At 46.2% G+C, this 23,001-nt stretch overlaps 1 long non-coding RNA gene across 1 annotated transcript; it reads right to left on the bottom strand.

Moving 5' to 3' along the window:
- Window positions 1-2,762: 2,762 nt before the first annotated feature.
- On the bottom strand, window positions 2,763-11,821 carry LOC141174610 (uncharacterized). Its single transcript, XR_012252923.1, has 3 exons — window positions 11,687-11,821; window positions 3,745-3,807; window positions 2,763-3,528 (listed from the first exon to the last, which is right to left on the bottom strand). It is a non-coding gene; the product is annotated as an uncharacterized lncRNA (long non-coding RNA).
- Between the last annotated feature and the right edge of the window lie 11,180 nt (window positions 11,822-23,001).

The raw sequence follows: 23,001 nt of genomic DNA, 5'->3' as shown, positions 1-23,001 counted from the left end.
CGGAGCCAAGGCATGGGCAGGCCAGAGCCAGAGAGAGAGCAGGCCGGAGTGAGGGCGGGGGCAGGCCAGAGCCAGAGCGAGAGCAGGTCAGAGGCAGGGAGAGAGCAGGCCGGAGCCAATGCGAGGTCTGGCCGAAGCCAGAGCGAGGGCAGGCCGGAGTCAGGGCGAGGGCAGGCCGGAGCCAGAGTGAGAGCAGGCCGGAACCAGGGCGAAGGCAAGCCAGAGCCAAGGCGAGAGCAGGAAAGAGCCAGGGAGAGAGCAGGCCGGAGCCGAGTTGAGGGCAGGCCGGAGCAAGAGTGAGAGCAGGCCGGAGCCGAGGCGAGGGTAGGCAAGAGCCAGAGAGAGAGCAGGTCAGAGCCAGGGCGAGAGCAGGCTGGAGCCAATGCGAGGGTTGGCCGGAGCCAGAGCAAGGGCAGGCCGGAATCAGGGTGAGGGCAGGCCGGAGCCAGAGCGAGAGCAGGTCAGAGCCAAGGCGAGAGCAGGCCGGAACCAGGGCGAGAGTAGACCGGAGCCAAGGCGAGGGCAGGCCAGAGCCAGTGCGAGAGCAGGCCGGAGCCAGAGGGAGAGCAGGACAGAGCCAGAGCGAGAGCAGGACAGAGCCAGGGCAAAGCCAGGCCAGAGCGAGAGCAGGCCAGAGCCAGGATATTTCAAAGCAAGCAGACCTCTAATATGGGTCATAGAAGTATGTATAGATTTACATTTCTATAACTTTATGCCCATATTAGAGGTCTGATAAGTCCTAGGGAGTGACAGATTCCCTTTAAAGCTTGTGTTGTGGTTGGCCTCTAGCCCGGTGTCTCATGTGTTGGGTTTGCCCACTCCGGGTCCTCCTGAAGGAGGAAGTAGGATTTCTCTTTTTATTTTGTGCTTTTGGCTTCTTGCCCAGTGATAGGGGCGGATCTCATCCTCTCAGGCCTAGCCCAACCCTAACCCTAGCCCTAACCCTAACCCTAGAGTTTATATTTTACGCCGTTTAGACAACTTTATTCTTCGAGTCAGTGCGATTACAGCGATACCAGAATCATATCGGGTTTTTATGATTGACAGCTGTCACACACTAAAAGACGCATTTTTTCGTAAAATCTAGTTTTTGCATCGCCATATTTTGAGAGCTATAATTTTTCCATATTTTGGCCGACAGAGTCATGTGACGTCTTGTTTTTTGCGGGATGAGTTGACGTTTTTATTGGTGCCATTTTCAGGCACGTGACATATTTTGATCGCTCTCTATTCCGATTAATGGGAGGCAGAATAATCAAAAAACAACAATTCAGGAATTGTTTTTTTGTTTTTTTTTATGCTGTTCCGCGTGTGGTAAAATTGATAAGGTAGCTTTATTCTTCGGGTCAGTACATTTACAGTGGTACCACATTTATATCGATTTTCGATGTTTTGGCGCTTTTACACAATAAAAGCTATTTTATAGAAAAAATAATTTTTTTGCATCGCTTTATTCTGAGAGCTATAACTTTTTTATTTTTCGGCTGATGAAGCTGTATGGCGGCTTGTTTTTTGCGGGACAAGATGACGTTTTCAGTGGTATGATTATTATTTAAATTCGTCTTTTTGATCGCGTGTTATTCCATTTTTTGTTTGGCGGTATGATGATAAAGCATTGTTTTTTGCTTCATTTTTTTTTTTTTTTTTTTTTACCATGTTCACTGAAGGGGCTAACTAGTGGGACAGTTTTATAGGTCAGGTCATTCCGGACGCGGCGATACCAAATATGTGTACTTTTATTGTTTTTTTTTTTCATAATAATATTTATTGATGGGTACATTATATTTTTATTTTTGGTGGATTATTTATTTTTTTTTTTTTATTTTCTTCACTTACTGACACTTTTTTTACTTTTATTCTTTGTCCCACTATGGGACTTTCACTTTTTTTATTCTGATCGCCTGTATAGCATAGGGATGGAGCACCAGCCCTGTGCTATACAGGCTGTCAGCGCTGCAAATGCAGAAGATACTTTGGTCATGCACTGCGCATGCCAAAATATCTTCCTGCTGTCTGGTGACCCAGATGTTGTCATGACGACATTGGGTCGTCATGGCAACATCCAGGAAGCCGCGGCAGACATCGCTGGACGCCGGCAGGAGAGGTGAGTATCCCGATCACCTCCCCTTGCCCCCGCAATGCTGCGATCGACTCAGCTGCGACAATCGGCTGAAACCTGAGCTTTAAAGGGGTTAAACTACAACTCAAATGTCAGCCCCTAATTCAATAGGAACCAAAGATCTGAGAACAGAGAATGATAATAAAATAATTTGTCCACATAAATGGCAAAACTACCCAAAAATGGAGCCCCATAAAGATGTCCCAACTTGACCTCCACCACCCACCTATCGTCAGCAATTTCTCATTTAGACAAGGGGTTGTCCTGAAAATGTCTTATTACAGAGTGTTCCCGGCAATCCATGATAAATCCGGTGGATACATTATAAGTATACCAAAGCTTAAAAGTAAAGAGCTACTTACCTGGACTCGTCCTCTTCCAGCTGTCAGGTTATAGTGACACAAGATGGCAGCAGTGTAGAAATTTATACATTCTATTCCAATTGTGATGTCTATGATGTCATGTGCCTTGTGATGTCATAATAGCTATCACTGTCATTTCAAATTTACAATGGCAAGAAAAAGTTGATTTCATGGTTTAAGAAAAAATATGGTGGGTAATTGCAGCCTGTGATTATTTTACATATTGTTATTAATATTTGTCATGTCCTTCACTGCTGCCTCCTGCACTGCTTTTTATATACTGTTTATTTTAATAATGGACAATTCACAAGCCCTGCATGTAGAATATATAGTTAGTGGCCTCTGTTGAATGACTAGATGCCTATTAGAGCAATAAGATATACTCTATGTCTACAATCTTTTGGCTGAGTCTAAGGGCTCATACTCATCTGCGTTTAAATCACACGAGTGCAATCTGATAAAAAAAAATTGGATTGCACTCTGACTCTTGTTATTGAATGATTATGTGTTCATCTGTGATTTTTTTTTTCCCAGCTCGGATCGAACTGAGACAAAAAAATCACAGCATGCTGCAAGTGGCTGTATATATCAGACGAGACTCGCCAATGCAAGTCAATGTGTGCGAGAAAAAAAAAGCACAGCAAACGGACCATGCTTATGCCATCCATATAGCGTCCATATAATACGCATCTATGTAACACCTTTCAGTGACTGTGGCGGCATCTCAGCACACAAATCCTGTATCTCAGATCTTTGTCTGGCCTTGTCTTCTGTGTTTTGGCCATCATGCCAACAAGACAAGGGTGATTGGGGCAAGAGACATGCTGGTGAGGGGGTTGTTGGCTGCCGTGATGCTGGTAATGGAGGCGGCTGCCAAGATGCTGGCACTGGAGGTGGTGGTGATGGCTGCTGTGATGCTGGTACTGGATGGTGGGTCTGCTGAGTGCCCTTCTTGGGGGGTCTAATGACTGGGTTTGGTTGTCCTCAGAAAGTTGCCAGGATTGTGCAAAGCAGTCATCAAAGCAAAAGGTGGCTACTTTGAAGAACCTAGAATATAAGACATATTTTCAGTTGTTTCACACTTTTTTGTTAAGTATATAATTCCACATGTGTTAATTCATAGTTTTGATGCCTTCAGTGTGAATGTACAATTTTCATAGTCAAGAAAATACAGAAAAATCTTTAAATGAGAAGGTGTGTCCAAACTTTTGGTCTGTACTGTACGGCCTTTCTTTTTAAGAGCCACATCACCACTCTTCCTACCCTGTTGTCGCTTGTGGCAGCACTGGTCCCGGCAACTGCTCCATAATCTTGTCACTACACCCACTGGAAAGAAAAGTGGAAGAGATTATATACAATTTTTATAGGTAAAGGATGCTGTATGTAATAACATGTATAGTGTGTATTCTAATATCACTGCTAGCAGGGGCTGGCTGGCAAATTTTAGCCTGGGGGCAAGCACACAGCAGTGGTCCATGAGTAGCGGCCCATCCTTAAAGGTCATTTTCCCACAAACAATAGTATATTTTAATCAATAGGTCTTGGAGTAATAATAATTTCCACAATTGGATGTGATATAATAATGTTCCTGTGCTGAGATAATCTTATAAATGTGCCCCTGCTGTGTACTGTGTAATGGCTGTGTCTGACCGTGCAGGAACATGGTCTGATCATACCACATCTCCTGGGCAGGGGGGGAGAAAAAGAGGATACAGGCAGGATAGCAGGGGATCACAGAGGATTCTTTTTTTGAGTAAAACATTTCATTGCCTGTTTTTAAACAATATTTTAGCTCAAAGAAAGACTCAGCTGTGATCCCCTGCTGTAATGTATATATACTCTCATTATATATAGATGATTAGCGTGCACACAGTCTGTAGGTCAAGGTGCAGGTACACGGGATGTGGAATCCCCAGAATCGGCGTAGATTAAATCACCGCACATTCTAGTTTCATGATGCAAACTAAAGTCTATTTGAAGACATACAATAAGACACATTTAAGGTGCAGGGAATAATGCAACAGGAAATGAACGTTTTGACCCATCGTTTGCATCTTGAAACTAGAGTGTGCAGTGATTTAATCGATGCTATATCCTCTTTTGCTTCCCCCCCTGCCCAGTAGCTGTGGTATGATCAGACCATGTTCCTGCACAGTCAGACACAGCCATTACACAGTACACAGCAGGGGCACATTTATAACATTATCTCAGCACAGGGACATTATTATATCACATCCAATTGTGGAAGTTATTATTATTCCAAGATCTATTGATTAAAATATACTTTTGTTCGCAGAAAACCCCTTCAACATGTTTATTACCAGCTGCTTCATAGGCTATATTCACACAAACGTATGGTCTAAGTGCTGCCCGTGGAGAAAAATGACAGCACTTGGTCCAGTTCAGGTGAGCATTTAAAACTGGTAATACATAAGCATAATATGTACAATGTCTGACCACTACAACACGGATTTAGGTTGTTAGAGGTGTAATGCAAGTAATCCAAGGTACGCTGTGCTTTTCTACACTCCTAAACAGAGTAAGGCTAAGTGCCCACAATGCAGAAATGCTGAGAATTTTTCCAGAGCGTTTCTGCATCTCCCTGGCAGAAAAAACGCATGCGGATTCTATGAGTTTTCCTGCCAGGGACAAGCAGAAGTGAAGGGCTCTTCACATGCATTTCCGCATGCGGGTTGTCAAGCGCTTTGCAAGCGATTTTAGCATCACTTGGAAAGTGCTGGAGAACTTGGTCACACTATATAAATCCATGCAACCGGTATGGATTTATATAGTGTGACCGTAAAAGAATGGTAAAAAATAAATATTATACTTACCTTCTGACGGCCCCTGGTCTCCTTATCCGATGCGTCCGGTCTTCCCGGTGTCTTGCGGTTGTGTAAAAGGACCTGCCATGACGTCATTTAGTCATGTGACGGGTCAAGCGACCGCCGACGTCAGCGGTCGCGTGACCTGTCACGTGACTAAATGACGTCATGGCAGGTCCTTTTAGACCATCATGAGCTGCCAGGAAGCCAGGACGCATCGCTATGGAGACCGGGGGCCATCAGAAGGTAAGTATAATGTATATTTTTTATTTTAATTCTTTTTTTTTTACAGGTACTATGGTACCCGGGTCTGGAGGAGAGTCTCTTCTTCTCCAAATCCGGGTACCATCCGCACATTGAATCGCTAAATATCTGCATGTGCACATGTAGTCATGCGGATATTATGCAATTCAATGCAAGTCAATGGCGGCGAAAACGCTGCGATTACACAAAATAATTGGTAGTGCGGCGGATTTTTCCGCATTGATAATCCGCAGCGGAAATTTCCGCAGCATGTGCACAGCAGATGCGGATTATCATTGGGGAACATAGCAGACCTTCTACCAAGCGTTTTTTAAGCGTTTCTGCAGCGGAATTGCCGTTGTGGAAACGCTTAAAAAACGCATAGTGGGCACACAGCCTAAAGGTGGCCACACATAAGCACAGGTCTGCCAGATAGATACCTAGGAATTATTATTTTGTGTATTATTTCCTACATACTTGATCGAGCAAGTCATCAATGTAAAAGTCAACTCCACATTATAGTATATGATGTACGAGTCACTAATTATCATGTGTGTCCCATCTGATGTCTGTGCACACAGTGAACATATTATACCACATACAATACAATATACATAGGAGAATATATGACTGATATATAGAGATGAGCAACTTCATTTGCAGGACCCTGATCCAATGGTCAGATTAATATTCAGTGGCTGCTGGATAGGAGCCCTGACAGCCTCCTACCTGACACCATTCTCTTTCTCTTCCTTTGATTTGTAGCCAGGCACAATGTCATGTATGTGTCACGCCAAAAAGATGACATCATGCAAAGACTATAATCAAAAGAGGAGTCAGAGATGCCGGCAGGCAGGAGGAGGCTCGCGGGGCTCTGGTCTGGTGGCCACAGACTACTGACGGGACTGTTTGACCAGTGTCCTGCGAATCAATTCGCTCATCTGTACTGGAATAAGATATATTATGACTACATACATCAGATATTACATACAGAATAGCATGTGACAGTTACAGTTATATGAAAAAGTTTGGGCACCCCTATTAATCTTAAGCTTAATGTTTTTTTAAAATTTGTGTTTTTGCAACAGCTATTTCAGTTTGATATATGTAATAACTGTTGGACACAGTAATGTTTCTGCCTTGAAATGAGGTTTATTGTACTAACAGAAAATGTGCAATCTTCATTCAAACAAAATTTGACAGGTGCATAAGTATGGGCACCTCACCAGAAAAGTGACATTAATATTTAGTAGATCCTCCTTTTGCAAAAATAACAACCTCTAGTCGCTTCCTGTAGCTCTTAATGATTTCCTGGATCCTGGATGAAGGTATTTTTGACCATTCCTCTTTACAAAACAATTCCAGTTCAGTTAAGTTTGATGGTCGCCGAGCATGGACAGCCCTCTTCAAATGATCCCACAGATGTTCAATGATATTCAGGTCTGGGGACTGGGATGGCCATTCCAGAACATTGTAATTGTTCCTCTGCATGAATGCCTGAGTAGATTTGGAGCGGTGTTTTGGATCATTGTCTTGCTGAAAGATCCATCCCCTGCGTAACTTCAACTTTATCACTGATTCTTGAACATTATTGTCAAGAATCTGCTGATACTGAGTGGAATCCATGCGTCCCTCAACTTTAACAAGATTCCCGGTGCCGGCATTGGCCACACAGCCCCAAAGCATGATGGAACCTCCACCAAATTTTACTGTGGGTAGCAAGTGTTTTTCTTGGAATGCTGTGGTTTTTTGCCGCCATGCATAACGCCTTTTTGTATGACCAAACAACTCAATCTTGGTTTCATCAGTCCACAGGACCTTCTTCCAAAAAGAAATTGGCTTCTCCAAATGTGCTTTTGCATACCTCAGTCGACTCTGTTTGTGGCGTGCTTGCAGAAACGGCTTCTTTCGCATCACTCTCTCATACAGTTTCTCCTTGTGCAAAGTGCGTTGTATAGTTGACCGATGCACAGTGACACCATCTGCAGCAAGTTGATGCTGCAGCTCTCTGGAGGTGGTCTGAGGATTGTCCTTGACTGATCTCGCCATTCTTCTCCTCTGCCTTTCTGATATTTTTCTTGGCCTGCCACTTCTGGCCTTAACAAGAACTGTCCCTGTGTTCTTTCATTTCCTTACTATATTCCTCACAGTGGAAACTGACAGGTTAAATCTCTGAGACAGCTTTTTGTATCCTTCCCCTGAACAACTATGTTGAATAATCTTTGTTTTCAGATCATTTGACAGTTGTTTTGAGGAGCCCATGATGCCACTCTTCAGAGGAGATTCAAACAGGAGAACAACTTGCAAGTGGCCACTTTAAGTAGCTTTTCTCATGATTGCATACACCTGGCTATGAAGTTCAAAGCTCAATGAGGTTACAAAACCAAAAAAAGTGCTTTAGTACGTCAGTAAAAAGTAGGTAGGAGTATTTAAAACAAGAAAATGATAAGGGTGCCCATACTTATGCACCTGTCAAATTTTGTTTGAATGCAGATTGCACATTTTCTGTTAGTACAATAAACCTCATTTCAAGGCAGAAACATTACTGTGTCCAACAGTTATTACATATATCAAACTGAAATAGCTGTTGCAAAAACACCAATTTTTAAAAAACATTAGGCTTAAGATTAATAGGGGTGCCCAAACTTTTTCATATAACTGTATATACCACACTATGAGCACAGACATCAGATATTACACCAGTGACATATTATCCTCTGTATAACATTGGATGCCTGTATCAAAGTCCATCACATCCAGTATACAGCATAATATGTGATGGTAAGCGATATACTGGGATACAGACATCACATATTCATACCTCTCAACTTTTGAAGAACAGAAAGGGGGACAGAAAGAGGCTATGCGCGGCAAATTTTGGCCTCGCCCCTGGTCACACCCCAATCCACGCCCATTTACCATTATCTTTCTCGCCCGGCAGGAGGAGTTGTCAGAGGGGCGCTGGTAGTGAGGGAAATTCAGCAGACGGCCGAGACTGCAAGGCCCAGACCCAAATCCAGGACTGTCCACTGTATCCAGGGCAGCTGGGACTAGAGATGAGCAGATGGATTCCGGGGCCTCCAGTCGGGCGTCCAGGTCAGTGCTACCTGGCGGCTGGACTGGAGGCCATGAGTCTCTTATCTTCCGGGGCAGTGCGGCCTCATCTGTGAGTCCTGCTCATCTCTTGTTGGGACCTGAGGATTATTTTTTGTTCCCTCATTCACAGTCGGAGCCGCCAGAACTTTCTCATCTTTATGTAGATTCATTATACGACATCTGGCTTTCTTGTGGTGGCTCTTACTGTATATTGGGGGCTATGCGAGGGCTCATACTGTAGGTAGGGGTGGTGTGTGCTAATACTGTATGTACGGGGTTGTGTGGGGGCTCATACTGTATATAGGGGGATGTCAGCATACTTAAATCTGCTCAATATTAAGTGATAATATAAATATACAAAAAATATATAATTAATATGATAATATTAATATTGAGCTGAATTAATTTGAACCTATTGGTTCGGGCTCCACAACAGTCACGGTCTCTCACGTGGCCCCTTGGGAAAATTAATCTCCCACCCCTGCCTATTTCAAAGCGCTATGTTAAAAATCACACAGACATCATACACACAGCGGGCACAACCATCACACAGACATCATACACACAGCGGGCACAACCATCACACAGACATCATACACACAGCGGGCACAACCATCACACAGACATCACACACACAGCGGGCACAACCATCACACAGACATCACACACACAGCGGGCACAACCATCACACAGACATCACACACACAGCGGGCACAACCATCACACAGACATCACACACACAGCGGGCACAACCATCACACAGACATCACACACACAGCGGGCACAACCATCACACAGACATCACACACACAGCGGGCACAACCATCACACGGACATCACACACACAGCGGGCACAACCATCACACGGACATCACACACACAGCGGGCACAACCATCACACGGACATCACACACACAGCGGGCACAACCATCACACAGACATCATACACACAGCGGGCACAACCATCACACAGACATCACACACACAGCGGGCACAACCATCACACAGACATCACACACACAGCGGGCACAACCATCACACAGACATCACACACACAGCGGGCACAACCATCACACAGACATCACACACACAGCGGGCACAACCATCACACAGACATCACACACACAGCGGGCACAACCATCACACAGACATCACACACACAGCGGGCACAACCATCACACAGACATCACACACACAGCGGGCAAAACCATCACACAGACATCATACACACAGCGGGCACAACCATCATACAGACATCATACACACAGTGGGCACAGACATCATACACACAGCGGGCACAACCATCACACAGACATCATACACACAGCAGGCACAACCATCACACGGACATCATACACACAACGGGCACAACCATCACACGGACATCATACACACAGCGGGCGCAATCATCACACGGACATCATACACACAGCGGGCGCAACCATCACACGGACATCATACACACAGCGGGCGCAACCATCACACGGACATCATACACACAGCGAGCGCAACCATCACACGGACATCATACACACAGCGGGCACAACCATCACACGGACATCATACACACAGCGGGCACAACCATCACACGGACATCATACACACAGCGGGCACAACCATCACACGGACATCATACACACAGCGGGCACAACCATCACACGGACATCATACACACAACGGGCACAACCATCACACGGACATCATACACACAGCAGGCACAACCATCACACAGACATCATACACACAGCAGGCACAACCATCACACGGACATCATACACACAACGGGGCACAACCATCACACAGACATCATACACACAGCGGGCACAACCATCACACGGCCATCATACACACAGCGGGCACAACCATCACACGGACATCATACACACAGCGGGCACAACCATCACACAGACATCATACACACAGCGGGCACAACCATCACACAGACATCATACACACAGCGGGCACAACCATCACACAGACATCATACACACAGCAGGCACAACCATCACACGGACATCATACACACAGCGGGCACAACCATCACACAGACATCACACACACAGCGGGCACAACCATCACACAGACATCATACACACAGCGGGCACAACCATCACACAGACATCATACACACAGCAGGCACAACCATCACACGGACATCATACACACAGCGGGCACAACCATCACACAGACATCATACACACAGCGGGCACAACCATCACACAGACATCATACACACAGCGGGCACAACCATCACACAGACATCATACACACAGCAGGCACAACCATCACACGGACATCATACACACAGCGGGCACAACCATCACACAGACATCATACACACAGCGGGCACAACCATCACACGGACATCATACACACAGCAGGCACAACCATCACACAGACATCATACACACAGCGGGCACAACCATCACACAGACATCATACACACAGCGGGCACAACCATCACACAGACATCATACACACAGCGGGCACAACCATCACACAGAATCATACACACAGCGGGCACAACCATCACACAGACAGCGGGCACAACCATCACACAGACATCATACACACAGCGGGCACAACCATCACACGGACATCATACACACAGCAGGCACAACCATCACACAGACATCATACACACAGCGGGCACAACCATCACACAGACATCATACACACAGCGGGCACAACCATCACACAGACATCATACACACAGCGGGCACAACCATCACACAGACATCATACACACAGCAGGTACAACCATCACACAGACATCATACACACAGCGGGCACAACATGACATGTATATAGTCCCTTCTTCTCCATCATGTCTCCAGTGGCAGTGGTGGGGCCTGGTGTTTGCAATCAGCAGCAGAGTATGGGCTGTACGCAGGAGAGCTGTCAGCCCTGCAGTGTCCCTAAATCCCCTTCCCATCCCCCCTAGTCCCGACTGCAGAGCTGCTGGTGACATTGCATGAGCCCCCTCCCATCCTGTAATAACAGCAGCCACAGATGGGAGAGGCTGCGGGTCTCCCCCTCACCTCAGGACCGCACCTTGTTGTCATGTCCTCCGCAGACTTGGCCCCGCCCCCTGACCCCTCACCTCCTCATGCTGTGCGGTCTCTGCACAGTAGAATTCCTCTGCCCTGATGCCGGGGAGGAGCAGAGAGCGGGAGGCGGAGCTACAAGGGGTCACACACAGCATGGAAAGCCTGCGTGTCTGGAGGAAAAGCCCAGTGCCCAGCAGCGCCCCTGCCGGGAGAAGAGCTGAGCCGGGCCGGGACTGAGCCCTCAAATCGGGACAGGCCCAGGGAATAGGGGAGGCTTGTTAGCTCTGGATATTATACCCGCCTCCTATTATCCTGTATATAATATGGGATGTCTGGGCCTATAGTATATATATTATACCACCTACAGGCTAATATGTAACTAGTGCACATTACACCTTGAGTACAGCCATTAGATATTACACCAGTCACTTCTTCTCCTCTGCACCATCTGATGTCTGTGCACAGTATATGACATCCAGTATACAGGAGAATATGTGATGGGATATAGGACATACTGTTATACAGACATCAGATGCTATATACTGGATAATAAATGATGGTATATATCAGGGGTGGGCAATTCATTTTCCAGAGGGGCCACATGACAGAACGTAACTGTTGTGGGGGCCTGAACCAATAGGCTGAAAGGCTGAAATTAGTTCTGCTCAATATTAATATTAACTACAATTAATATAAAATAATATTTATATCACTTAATATTGAGCAGAATTAAGTATGCCAACATCCCCCTATATACCGTATGAGCACACACAGCCCCCTGTATACAGTATGAGCCCCCACACAGCTCCCCTATATACCATATGAGCACACACACAGCCCCCTGTATACAGTATGAGCCCACACACAGCCCCCCTATATACCATATGAGCACACACACAGCCCCCCTATATACCATATGAGCACACACACAGCCCCCTGTATACAGTATGAGCACACACACAGCCCCCCTATATACCATATGAGCACACACATAGCCCCCTGTATACAGTATGAGCCCCCACACAGCTCCCTATATACCATATGATCACACACACAGCCCCCTGTATACAGTATGAGCCCACACACAGCCCCCCTATATACCATATGAGCACACACACAGCCCCCTGTATACAGTATGAGCCCACACACAGCCCCCCTATATACCATATGAGCACACACACAGCCCCCTGTATACAGTATGAGCACACACACAGCCCCCTGTATACAGTATGAGCCCCCACACAGCTCCCTATTTATTTATTTATTTTACTAACCATATTTTGCAGATTATAAAATGCACCGTATCATAAGACGCACCCCAAATTTTGGTGAGAAAAATAGGAAAAAAATGTTTTTAATAAAATGGTGGTGCTTCTTATAGTCTGCTTTTACGGTAGATTACCCAGGGAAGGGGGCTGCTGTGGTGGAGCAGAGTCGCTGCTCCAGGAAGCTGGCAGCGGCAGGAGTGGGGTGATGCTGTGGACCCCAGGCTGGGAGGGGGATGTTCGACGATGAGCCGGGCTCCGTGCTTTCACAAAATGCCGGCGGATCCCCTGTACTTCCCGTGGTTTTCAAAGCTGTAGACTTAGGGAAAATGGCCACCGGAGGCGGCACATGCTTAGGTTGAGACCTCGGGAGACAAGATCTCGGTGTCACGATCTCAATCCGCACATGCGCCGCCTCTGGTGGCCTTTTTTCTCCAAGTTCACCGCATTGAAAACCATGGAAAGTGCGGGGGCTCCTCCGACATTTTGTGAAAGCACAGAGCCCGTCGCACAGCCAGACACCCACCTTCCCAGCCTGGGGCCCGCAGCATCGCCTCATTCCTGCCGTCACCAGCTTCCTGCAGCAGCGACCCTAAAATGCCGCTCCCAAATGCCCCGGTAAACTACATTCAGATTATAAGACGTACCCCCATTTTCCCAAAAATTTTGGAGGAGAAAAGTGCGTACTATAATCTGAAAAGTACAGTATATAGTGCTATTAATTCCACAGCAGATTACAGACATTATTCCTACATACAGTATGCACCCCACATAGCCCCTATATACAGTGTTAGCCACCACATAGCCCTTATATACAGTGTGAGCCCTCATATTCCATCCTATATACAGTATTAGCCACCACATAGCCCCTATATACCGTATGAGACCCACATAGCCTCCTATACATATTATGAGCCGCCACATAGCCTCTTTTGTACAGTATGAGCCCGCATATAGCCTCCTATATATAGTATGAGCCCCCTATGTACAGTATGAGTCCTCATAGCCTCCTTTATACAGTATGAGCCCCCACATAGCCTTCTACTGTATACATATTATTAGCCGCCACATAGCCTCCTATGTACAGTATGAGTCCCCCATAGCCTCCTTTATACAATGTGAGTCCCCACATAGCCTCCTATATACTATATGAGCCCTCACATATCCTCCTACAGTATATACTATATGAGCCCTCACATAGCCTCCTATATACTATATGAGCCCTCACATAGCCTCCTATATACTACATGAGCCCTCACATAGCCTCCTATATACTATATGAGCCCTCACATAGCCTCCTATATACTATATGAGCCCTCACATAGCCTCCTATATACTATATGAGCCCTCACATAGCCTCCTATATACTATATGAGCCCTCACATAGCCTCCTATATACTATATGAGCCCTCACATAGCCTCCTATATACAGTATGAGTCCTCACATAGCCCCCTATGTGCAGGCACACATTCCATGCACATACGAAAAAAAAAAAGAAGACATACTCACCTCGCTCTCGTTCCCCCGCGGTCTGTTCTTTTCTCCGGTGCACTGACTCTCCACACAGCAGATGTGATGTCGTGATGTCATCATGTTGGCTGTGTCAGTCGCAAAAGCTGATCTGTGGAAGTAGGAGCCAGTGGCTCCGTCTTCCACCAATGTATTCACCACACTGCAGATAGCAGTGATATTGGGATAGGGGAGAGTATGGTGTGGCCCGTGCACCACAGTTTTCAGCCCTTCGGCTGTCTCAGTCCGCGGGCTGAACTTTGTAGTTACAGTATTATATATACCAGACATGGGTAGAGTTCAGATATACTATACACACATTACCTGTACATAACATCTGTTCACACAGTATACCACATGCATACAATATATATTAGAATACATGACTAGTATATAATATACTGTCACTATAGACATCTGATGTTGTATAGTAATGTGTATTTTTTTTAAAACATCTGATGTGTGTATCACAGTAGATGATAGGCTAATCTGTATACTAGATGTGGTATATTATGTACAGGGATATACACTGCACTGCAGCCTTGCAGCGCTGGGGTCCTGGGTTCAAATCCCACCAAGGACAACATCTGCAAGGAGTTTGTATGCTCTCCCCATGTTTGCGTGGGTTTCCTCCGGGTTCTCCGGTTTCCTCCCACACTCCAAAGACATACTGATAGGGAATCTAGATTGTGAGCCCCGATGGGGACAGCGACGATAATGTATGTAAAGCGCTGCGGAATATGTTAGCGCTATATAAAAATAAAGATTATTATTACTGAACACACCTGGACCTGCCTACAGGACCTCACATATTATATATGGGGCCATATAGTAGAATATGAGGTGCTGTAGGTTCAGCTGTAATCAGTCGGTGCAGGGTCTCGTATTGTGATGTCTGTGGTCTCTGCTGGGACTAAGTGTGATTTATTGCACCAGACTGAACTTTTTGCACTGACAGGAGGACCCTAATCTGCATGAAAGTTCAGCCTCCTGCAATAACTCACACGGAGCCCCAGCAGCTGGCCCTCTGATTGGACAATATAGAATCCTGGGTGGATTTATGAGAAGGTGAGCACAGTCCCGCTTCCCCCTCACTGCAGACCCCCTGACCTCATACTGACTGAGACCACTGAAGTCTCCGATCCACAGGCTCCTGTCCGGCTGACTGAATCAGTTCCAGGTTCGCTGTGTGACGTCACTTCAGCAGACTCAGCCACACAGCGTGCAGGGGGTGTATCTGCATCTCTGCCATGTGGTCGGGTCGGCAGCTGAACATATTTAAAGGTACAGTGCAGTCCCCTGGCAGCCCTGAGCAGCTGCATGGGAACTGGTCTGGGGGGGCATTTGCCCCTCTGCACCCCAGCCCAGCCCGCCCTTGACTGCTAGTATGATGGTGACTTTTCTTTGTCTTTTTTTTTGTGTTTATTCTGGCTTGCCAAATTTTCTCTTTTGGTGGCGATATGTTTTGGAAAAAAATTAGACACATAATGTTCTGGCTTCAATAGTTATTTGTGTTAAACCTCACCTACAAAATAACCCATATTCAGACAATCCTAATATACCGTTTGTATTTGCCATGCTTATATCATCTTGAACCTGCTGTGAGCCGCCTTCCAAATTAGGATATAGTTGGCAGCAAATCTAGTTCCACGGACCGGCCATACCTACCAAACCCTCCGCACCATGGTGTATTTCTACCCTTTACTCCACTTCCCTCACTTACTCATGTTGCTGATCCCCCCACATTTTTCAGCACCCAGTCCTGGCCCTGATTACAGTTCTGCACCTTATTATAATTTGTAATGTTTATTTGCTTTATTTTGCATGTTTTGGCGCATGACAGAAATATTTCTTTTTGATCATTTTTTAAATAAATTAAGTTTGTTTTTTCCTATCTGCTTGTTTTATTCTTTGCCACCTTATACAAAAAGGTAGTTAAATGTAATGTTCAAGGATACAGTGGGTACGGAAAGTATTCAGACCCCTTTACATTTTCACTCTTTGTTTCATTGCAGTCATTTGGTAAATTCTAAAAAGTTCATTTTTTTTCTCACTAAAGTGCACTCTGCACCTCATCTTGACTGAAATAAACAGAAATGTAGAATTTTTTGCAAACTTACTAAAAAAGAAAAACTGAAATATCACATTGTCATAAGTATTCTGACCCTTTGCTCAGACACTCATATTTAAGTCACATGCTGTCCATTTCCTTGTGATCCTCCTTGAGATGGTTCTACTCTTTAATTGGAGTCCAGCTGTGTTTAATTAAACTTTTAGGACTTGATTTGGAAAGGCACACACCTGTCTATATAAGACCTCACAGCTCACAATGCATGTCAGTCCAAATGAGAATCATGAACTCAAAGGAACTGCCCAAGGAGCTCAGAGACAGAATTGTGGCAAGGCATAGATCTGGCCAAGGTTACAAAAGAAGTTCTGCATTACTCATGGTTCCTAAGAGCACAGTGGGCTCCATAATCCTTAAATGGAAGAAGTTTGGGACCACCAGAAGTCTTCCTAGACCTGGCCGTCCAGCCAAACTGAGCAATCGTGGGAGAAAAGCCTTGGTGAGAGAGGTAAAGAAGAACCCCAAGATCACTGTGGCTGAGCTCCAGAGATGCAGCAGGGAGATGGGAGAAAGTTCCACAAAGTCAACTATCACTGCAGCCCTCCACCAATTGGGCCTTTATGGCAGAGTGGCCCGACAGAAGCCTCTCCTCAGTGCAAGACATATAAAACCCCACATAGAGTTTGCTCAAAAACACATGAAGGACTCCCAGACTATGAGAAAAATAAGATTCTCTGGTGTGATGAGACGAGGATAGAACTTTTTGGTGATAATTCTAAGCGGTATGTGTGGAGAAAACCAGGCACTACTCATCACCTGCCCAATACAATCCCAACAGTGAAACATGGTGGTGGCAGCATCATACTATGGGGGTGTTTTTCAGCTGCAGGGAAAGTACGATGGTTGCAATTGAAGGAAACATGAATGCGGCCAAGTACAGAGATATCCTGGATGAAAATCTCTTCCAGAGTGCTCTGGACCTCAAACTTGGCCGAATGTTCACCTTCCAAGAAGACAGTGACCCTAAGCACTAAGCTAAAATAACAAAGGAGTGGCTTCAGAACAACTCTGTGACCATTCTTGACTTGCCCAGCCAGAGCCCTGACCTAAACCCAATTGAGCATCTCTGGAGAGACCTGCAAATGGCTGTCCACCAACGTTCGGCATCCAACCTGATGGAACTGGAGAGGATCTGCAAGGAAGAATGGCAGAGGATCCCCAAATCCAGGTGTGAAAAACTTGTTGCATCATTCCCAAGAAGACTCATGGCTGTACTAGCTCAAAAGGGTGCTTTTACTCAATACTGAGCAAAGGGTCTGAATACTTATGACTATGTGATATTTCAGTTTTTCTTTATTAATAAATTTGCAAAGGCTTCTACATTTCTGTTTTTTTTTCAGTCAAGATGGGGTGCAGAGTGTACTTTAATGAGAAAAAAAATTAACTTTTTAGAATTTACCAAATGGCTGCACTGAAACAAAGAGTGAAACATTTAAAGGGGTTGGAATACTTTCCTTACCCACTGTATATGATTTTCACAATAATCTTGGGGAAATTAACTTTATTAGAAAGATTTTGAGAAAGGGGGACTTCAAATACATAAGTAGGGCCATAGAAGTGATGACTTAGCCCAGGAACTTAGGACCTTATATTGTCTATTCATATATAGTTTAGTCTACATTTTGGCGTTGTTTTACATCCTTACAAATTTAGGTGTTTATTTTTGAAAAAATGGGATGGGGTCCATTTAATTTTCTTAACAGCTGAGGGAAAGCAGTGGGCAATCTGGGAAGGGGCCGCTATTCATGGATCTTCCCAGCTTATTAATAACAGCTCACAGCTGTCTGCTTAGCCTTTAATGGTATTAAAAAGGGGGTATCCCCCAAAAAATTATGTGGTGTCCCACCTAGTTTTAATAACCAGCAAAGGCTAAACAGACACCTGCAGGCTGATATTAAAAGGCTGGGAAGGGACCATGGATATTGGCCTCCTCCCTGACTAATAACATGAGCCCTCAGCCACCCCAGAAATTCTGGTGCTTATTCTCGGCTCTTCCCACTTGCCCTGGTGCATTGGCAAGTGGGGTAATGGTTTTGGGGTTGATGTCAGCTGTTTGATGTTTGCTGACATCAAGCCCAGGGGTTAGTAATGGAGAGGCGTGAATAAGACATCCCGATTACTAACGCCATTAGTTCAAGTAAAAAAACTCACACAGAGCAAAGACATTTCTTAAGATCCACATAAAAATACAAAAACAAAGTAATCCTCACCTGTCCGCAGATAATCCATACTGATGATGTCGAACAATGATCCCCAGATCTGCTACATCCGATTGGTGTGTTGAGCGGTTGCATGAGTATGTAACTGCTCAGCACGCCAGCTGGAACTCACTGACAGTAGCCTGAGGACGTTCCTGCAGTGACGAGCGATGCCGTCAATAAGGTTGCAACTTGAAAACGCTTTGCTATTTTCTTATAGCCTACTCTTGCTTTGTGGGCCTCCACCATTTTCATTTTCAGAGTGCTAGGCAGCTGCTTAGAAGAACCCATGGCTGCTGTTTTTTGGCACAAGGTTAGAGGAGGCTGGGTTTTTATAAAGTTGGGAAATTTGTATCACCTGGCCTTTCCTAATGATAGTGAACAAGCCATAACCTTTATGGTATGTGCAGATGGTCGGTGTTGGCTGCGCTTTGAACGCAGCATACTTTATGCTGCGTCCAAAGCGCTGCACGCAAGTGAATCCGCATGTGTTCAATGAACCATGCGGATTCACCACATCCTATACATTACAGTGATATAATTTCTCTTGCGGAGACTAGGGTCTCTGCAAGAGAAATTGACATGCTGCGGTCTGTGAAGACGCACTGCATGACCGTCTCCACGGGTGAGCTGCAGGAGCACGGAGACGCACAGTGGACATGGGATTTGTATAAATACCTTCCACTATGCTGTAACATCTGGCCGCTGCAGATTGCACGCAGCGCAATTGTGCTGCATCCAATCCGCAGTGTTTACTGACCATGTGCACGCACTCTAACAGGCTAATTAAGGTCTGAAACCTTGGTCAAAGTTTTCTGAGCACACAAATCTCCAAGGGTGCCCAAACTTTTGCATCAGCCCATTTTCCTTTGTGTAATTTTTAAAATGTAAAAAATTACAAGATTTTTTCTTGCCTAAAATACAAAGGAAATGTGTCACCTTTAACTTTAGCCCTTTTATAGAGATCATTTCATCTTCAACTTGCTTTACTGTTCACAATAACAATAATTTTTTACCAAGGGGCCTAAACTTTTACATGCCACTGTAAGAGAAACGCATCGCTATTTACATTACTCGTAAACCCGCATGGCACTGTACACATAAAGGGATTATTGCCTTCAAGGGTAGGAATGCTGCAGAACAGTCCATCACCCTTACATTCCCTCTTTGGACATGGTCATCCTCGACCATTCTGGAACCTGGAAGACAACGCACAGCATATACAGTGGGGGCCCTTGAAAACGCACACTGCAGCCACAATACTCGCTGCCTCTGTCAGGCCTGAGGCTGTGGTACTAACCGTGGAGGAGTCATTGCTGGACATGATCTTCCCGCTGAGGGCTGAAATATTGGATGTGACATCTGGTCATCTGGTCAATGACTTTGTGGCACCCCTGAGGGTTCAGTCGCCACAGAGGTACTGCACCTCACCCAGAAGTGTGGCATCTCCTCTCAGGTAAGGAGGAAGTACTGCCGGCGGCACGGTGGCGCAGTGGTAAGCACTGCAGCCTTGCAGTGCTGGGGTCCTGGGCTCAAATCCCACCAAGGACAACATCTGCAATGAGTTTGTATGCTCTCCCCGTGTTTGCGTGGGTTTCCTCCGGGTTCTCCGGTTTCCTCCCACACTCCAAAGACATACTGATAGGGAATCTAGATTGTGAGCCCCGATGGGGACAGCGACAATAATGTATGTAAAGCGCTGCGGAATAAAGATTATTATTATTAAAGATTATTACTGCCCGGGACCCCAACACCTGCACTCAACACTGCACTACTCCAGGCCGGCTGGAAGGGCAATATGCACTTCTTCTGCTGCCCTGTCCCTGGCTGGAGTGGGGAACCAAGGAGAGGGGGAACCAGTAGTGGGTGTGGGTGGAGGACGTAGAACAAGGGAGCACTTAGAGAATAGATATAAAAAAGGAAGCCATCTTAGTTGGAGCAGTGCAGTTCAGCCAGTGAGTAGCAAGGAGAGGAGGGGAGCAGAGTCTCTTCAGGAGCTCTGCTCCATTGTGGGTCTAGTGAGAGAGGCCCAGGAGAGGAGTGGGAGCAAGGGAGGAATGCTCCGGGAACAGAAGGGATCCCAGGGGGTATGGTGAGTGCAGGACGGCACCATACGCCCGAATCTGCCAAGAATCAGAGGGATCAGGCCGCAGGAAGGGAACTGGTCCCTGGACCAGCCGTGTTACTCCAGGTCTCGGCTGGAAAAACCGGAGGCCTCTGCACTTCCATGGTGCAGTTGCCACAGCCTCACCCTGCCGTGAAGGGCATCAAGTAGGTCCGGGAACTCCAGGTTGCCCAGAAGGGACTTCAGAGCACCCGATCGGGACTGTGTGTGGGGAGCGCAGGGCAGGAGTGAGAAGACCCAGCGCGTGAAGTCAGTCAAGGAAGGAACATAAGAAAGGGGGTCCCGTTAAGTGCTTCTAATCTACCTGAAGGAGTGCTGAACCCCTGCCTGGCAAACGCAGTGCGACGCGGGAGTCTGACACCTGGACAGTGTACCCGAGGAACCTAAAAAGAACTGTGAGTAAACTCGGATGACTGCACTCCACTGTCTCTGTCAGTTATTTCCATCATGCTACCGCGCCTGCACTACAACGCCCAGCATTACCATCTGCAACTACCCTGCCCCGGGGGCCCGCTCCGCCTGTGGGGAGCAGAAACATCCCAGCTGCCATCCCATCACCCCCGGAGGTCTGCAGCAGCGCCGGTATTCATTACCGGGAACCACAGGTGGCGTCACGAGACAAACTGTTAACAAACCCCCTTTTAAAGAGCGACCCCAGAGGATGGGCCCGGGAACCGACTGCCGTGACATCCTACAAAGGAGGTAAAGGCCCGGGTACCAAGTTTCCCCCTATATCCCCCCTGGGCGGGTCAACTTCACCACCTCCTGGGTGCTCGAGTTGGGCCCTCACCCATTTCTTCCACTCCTTCTTACCCTCAATGACCTTCACCACCCATCTGGCCTTAACGGGGTCCAGGGCTGGTGTCTCTTCCATGTACTGCTGTGGCCAGGGAATGAGGGCTGGTTCCCAGGCTGCTAACACTCCAGGACGCTGAGGTCTACTTACCACCAGGGCTGCCAGCATAGCTTTCAGTCACCCTGCCTGGTCGCAGGATCTTGGCCACGCTGACACTGCTGCCTTCGCCTTGGAATCGGGTTCTGGTTTTGGGGACTGCGGGCGAACCTTTGTCTTGAGGTCAGGCATTGGATCCTGGGCCTTCCCTGGACCTTGGTTGGTGCCTCTACTGATGACAGTTCACCCAGCTGCATCTCTTTCTCCAGCTGCGTCATCTTCCTTTTCCACTTGACCTTTCCGGGCCCACCGCGGAGCACAATGCCGTAGCACTCCATCTTCTCTTGCCACTTTACCTCCTCACCAACAATGGTCCCAGCCCACTCTGCCGTGGGTGTGCTCTTACGTTGCTCTGCCCATTCTTGGGGGAGGCCACTTCTGGCTCACCTGCCCGTTTCCTGGGAGTCTCCACCCGTTCTCCCTTGGCTTGCTGCAATGGGCATGGTTTCTTTTTCTTCCACCGTGCCCTTCTTACGCACACGATGGGACGGGTCCGTCTCACTCTTTCGTGTCACTCACCGACATCTTGCAGTCTCTATCCATTAACCCTATCCTAAAGACTAAACCTATTATTCTCATCTTATCTCCTGTACCGTTGCTAAGCCACTTAACTATATGAACAGTACTTCGCTGTTATAAGTTTTGTCCAAATAGTGTATATACGAGTACTTATATATATCAGTTTATCATAGTGTAAAGCGTTAGAAGTTTTGCACTCCTAATTAGAAGATGTAGTGCATAGAAGGAATATCAATAAGATCCAGAAAGGAAACCTTTGGCACTGTAGATATGACACTTGAGATGCAGAGTAAATTCATTAGTACATTTATTCACAACCGACATAGAGTTTATCATATACTTATCTTTTTTTAAATCTTTAGATATTATTAATAAAGTGTTTAATTGAAAATATAATGAATAAGGTTAATGTCAGATGAAACACATTGATGAAATGATATGTAAAATTAGACTAAGAATGGAGTGGTAATGGTGGACATTAGGACCCTGCGCTCTCATGAGCAGCATAGCTGAGCTCAACGTTCCTTCCAGACACTGGTGGACTAAACGTGCACAGATACCGTATTACGGAGATCCCCCCTCCTTTATCAGTGGCACCAGGAATTTTAT

Source organism: Phyllobates terribilis, unplaced genomic scaffold (assembly GCF_046119375.1).
Source record: "Phyllobates terribilis strain yellow unplaced genomic scaffold, ASM4611937v1 Scaffold_13__5_contigs__length_258822181, whole genome shotgun sequence".
NCBI lineage: Eukaryota > Metazoa > Chordata > Amphibia > Anura > Dendrobatidae > Phyllobates > Phyllobates terribilis.
The sequence above is the reverse complement of the archived record's forward strand: the minus strand, read 5'-3'. Positions and strand labels throughout refer to the sequence as shown.